Source organism: Aricia agestis, chromosome 2 (genome assembly GCF_905147365.1).
Source record: "Aricia agestis chromosome 2, ilAriAges1.1, whole genome shotgun sequence".
Lineage (NCBI taxonomy): Eukaryota > Metazoa > Arthropoda > Insecta > Lepidoptera > Lycaenidae > Aricia > Aricia agestis.
The window spans coordinates 12,187,723-12,191,790 of record NC_056407.1 but is presented as its reverse complement, the minus strand read 5'-3'; positions in this window follow the sequence as shown (position 1 = coordinate 12,191,790).

Sequence of the window (4,068 nt, the reverse complement as noted above, 5' to 3'; positions counted from 1 at the left end):
CAATCTTGTTTAGCAAAGGAAAATTCTAATAAGTAGTTATAAGGGCACAAAAATAATATTATGATAAGTTTCAACATACAAAAGACTAAGAAAATTATTGTGTCGAGAAAGATAAACTTGTTCAATATATTATCAGGAAATCTTCTGCGACGGATCGTACACAAAGTTAAATAAAAACATAATCGTCGAGCAATGAGGAAGATCCGGAGCAATGAAAAATGGGTTAAGTTTTTTACATAAATCTAAAAAAATGTCTCAACTTTTATACAACTTTTTCATGTTCGTAGAGTTGTTCGAACAAGGGAAGGTAAAGATTGAACATTTATTATTTAAATTAAAGCTAACAGTCTATTTATGTAATACTATTACATAAATAGACTAGATAATTATGTCTTCCTGTCTTTAAATCTATATACCTGCTTGTCTATGATTGTCTACGATTCATACCGAATTTATGCATTATCTTCATTCTTCTTGAATAAGAAGAGAAGAAAAATAAGAAGTCCTGAAAAAGAAGTTAAAATAGTTTTAGTTTCACAAAAATATACGGTTCCCGCGCGATGTACTAATTTCGACCAAAAGTGTGCCAAAATCTTATTTTAGAAGCAGTCATAAACATAAACACAACCACTTACTTCTAAACTAATTCAGTATGACATACGATATAAACACAGGCACTCGGATGATAATGATAATACGCGATGTTACCGAAATGGTTTGTCGGACAAGTTTATTACTTCCACATAAGTTTGAGCCCCAGAGACTAATCTACCCAAGTATATGGCGCTGATTCTGATCAATAGCTCCCCGGGGAGACAAATTATATAATTTGTAATACGTCTCCTCTCGCTTAAGGAAAAATCGGTGTGTCTTAAGATAAAGCGTTGCCGGTGATTGGATACAATCAGTTCACAATTTGTTAGCGATTCGAAAACTGATTGTTTTAAAGTGTTTCCTGAAGGCGAAATTTGTTGAACGCACCTGCAGCTCTTCTAATGTTGCGGGTGTCCATGGGCGGTGGTAGTTGCTTTCCATCAGGTGACCCGTTAACTCGTTTGACCCCTTATTTCATAAAAAAAGCATATAGATATTGTTTATCGATTTACCGTTTCGATAATATACGATTCGAAGAATTCAAGAAAAAGAAAAACGGGAATTATTTTTATGACTACCTGCTATTGATAAAGTACTTAATAAAGTAACATAATAATAGCTTATTATTTTTTAACAAAAAATTAAAACCGACTTCCAAGATAAAACAATAAGAATATTAACTAAAAAGTATTAAATAATTCTTTCTCTAATAGTGCCTTTTCCAGAATTCGTCAAAATCCCAACGATTTCTGTACATATTATTCTTCACTACTTTGAAGTCGGCACCAGCTAATTAAACCATGACTTCAGTCAATGTCAGAATATCTGAAATATTTGGGGCTGGTACCGACTTCAAAGTAATTCAAGACTATAATAAAATGTGTACAGAAATAGTTGGGACTAGCTTTTGCCCGCGGCTTCGCTCGCGTGGAATTCGAAAATCGTGTACAATACGAATATTCTTGCAAATCTCCTTTAGAAACATGATGTTTTTCCAAGACCAAAAGTAGCCTATGTTACTCTCTATCCTTTCAACTAAGTCGATGCCAAAAATCAAGTCAATTGGTTGCTTCGTTAGGCTGCGAAAAAAAGACAAACAAACAAACAAACAAATACACTTTCGCATTTATAATATTAGTATGGACGCCTACGGAGGCGTTACCATAGTATAATAACGGAAATGGATAATTCTCTCCTTTTTATGGTCCCTTACTCAAATGGTAAAAAACGGAACCCGATTACAAAGATATAATATCAGCCTGTCCGTCTGAGGGTTGGGGGGGAAAAATGTTATAAGTACACCAGATATGAAGTTGGAAGAAGACAAATATATCTGCGAAAACCATATTCAAATCGGATCAGTAGTTTTCATGTTAAAAAAAAGTTTGATACAATATCTGACTCCCTCTTCGGCCCCCTTAAAGGGGTGGGGGAAAAATTTTATACACCAGATGTTAAATTGAAAAATACAGTCTTCAATGGACTAACTTCATATTATTAAATATGAAGTTAGTCCATTGAATAAAATAGTTTGATACTAAATTTGACTCCCTCTTTGGTCCCCTTAGAGGGGTGAGGGGGCAAAAATTTATACACCAGATGTTAAGTTGGAAGAAGATAAATATATCTGCGAAAACCGTATTCAAATCGGATCAGTAGTTTTCGTGTTAAAGAAAAAAGTTTGGTACAAAATCTTACCCCCTCTTTTGACCCCTTGGAGAGGTGGGGGGAAAAATTTTTGTACACCAGATGTTAAGTTGGGAGAAGACAAATATATCTGCGAAAACCGCATTCAAGTCGGATCAGTAGTTTTCGTGTGTTGCTGGAACAAACATACAGACAGACGGACAGACAAACAGACAGACAGACAGACAGACAAAAAACTAACCACAGTTTTGGCTTCTATAGCGATGTAGTAACAGCCCCCGCTTATAATTTTTTAGATATCTTTAACGTACAGAATTGTCATTTCTACAGTTTTATTATATGTATAGATTTTGACGAATTCTGGAAAAGGCACTATTAGAGAAAGAATTATTTAACACTTTTTAGTTAATATTCTTATTGTTTTACCTTGGAAGTCGGTTTTAATTTTTTGTTAAAAAATAATAATTTCACTCTTTTTAGTTATTTATGTAATGGTAAATACATAAGACGTGTCAGTTGTAGATAGATATGATTTAGGTATGAAACTATCACATCTACTAACTGTAAGTACTTAAACTTGAATTACGTTGAATAAAATTTACACAGTAGCATATTATTATGCTTTCAGTTTTTAAAACAACAATGAAACCGAAGAGTCAGAAGTTCTCTAAGCACTTTCGGAACCATGGTATACCCGTGGCAAAATCTTACTTGTCGTATGCTTAGAATACTTCTTACTAAATCGAAATCACTATAATATTATGTTTCCTTATACATTTTGAAGAGCTTCCTATATAACACATGGATATCATTATCAAATGGCCAACTTAGTAACCGTAGTACCTTTGGTACTACGGTATAATAATATACTTTAAATAAAAGAACAAAATAATGTTCAAAATCATGTATAATGCTGGTTAATAATGTAGAAACTTAATTTTGCTTTTCAGCCCTGGATACCCTATTTTATGATTTTTTAAATTAGCCTATACTGTCCCACCGCTGGACAAAGCCTTTCACTGATTTTAGTTATCTACAAGACAAGGCTTTATGCGTAGATAACCACTACGAATATTAACTATCCAATATCCATATAATATTCCTGTAAGCAAAATTGTGGTAAATGCTTGGAGTTATCTAAGCGATGCTACAATTTCCAAATTTTCATCTTTTAAGGTTCAGGAGTTCTGTTCAGTGCCTTTGGACTAAGAGTTCGTATGAAATTTCTCTTATTTGTAACATAATAATTATTATGTTTAAGTTACTAGAAACAACATTTTAACCACTATGAGTGTTTTGATAAATTTCAAGGATTTCCCTCGATTGCTCATAGATCCCATCATCAGCTCACCACTTTCGTAATTGTCATACAAAATTAAGATTATATCCTATACAACAATACGAGAATTTTTAAAATCGGTCCACAAACAGCGAAATAATCATCAAAAACATCTGCTCCGATGTAAATATCATGAAAAGTACCAACAATTGGGTCTTTGTGTGATGACCCATGGTAAAATTATGATTGTGATAATGATGATCAATTTGATGTGTTGGCTTATGCTTTCAGCTGTTTAAACAACGCCGAAATCCCCAAACCTGTATCTATAATGATTCAAAAGTTCTGTTCGGTACCTTCGGATCCAGGGTATAACCTGATGCGAAGTCTTACTTTTCGGTAGCATTTACCACGAACGCTTCAGAAAAAATCGAAATCACTATATGTTTCCATACAAATTTCAAGGAGTCCCCTATAATATGGTACCAAATTCGAATTTAACCCTGTATAACAACAAACAAATCATTAAAATCGGTCCACAAACGGCG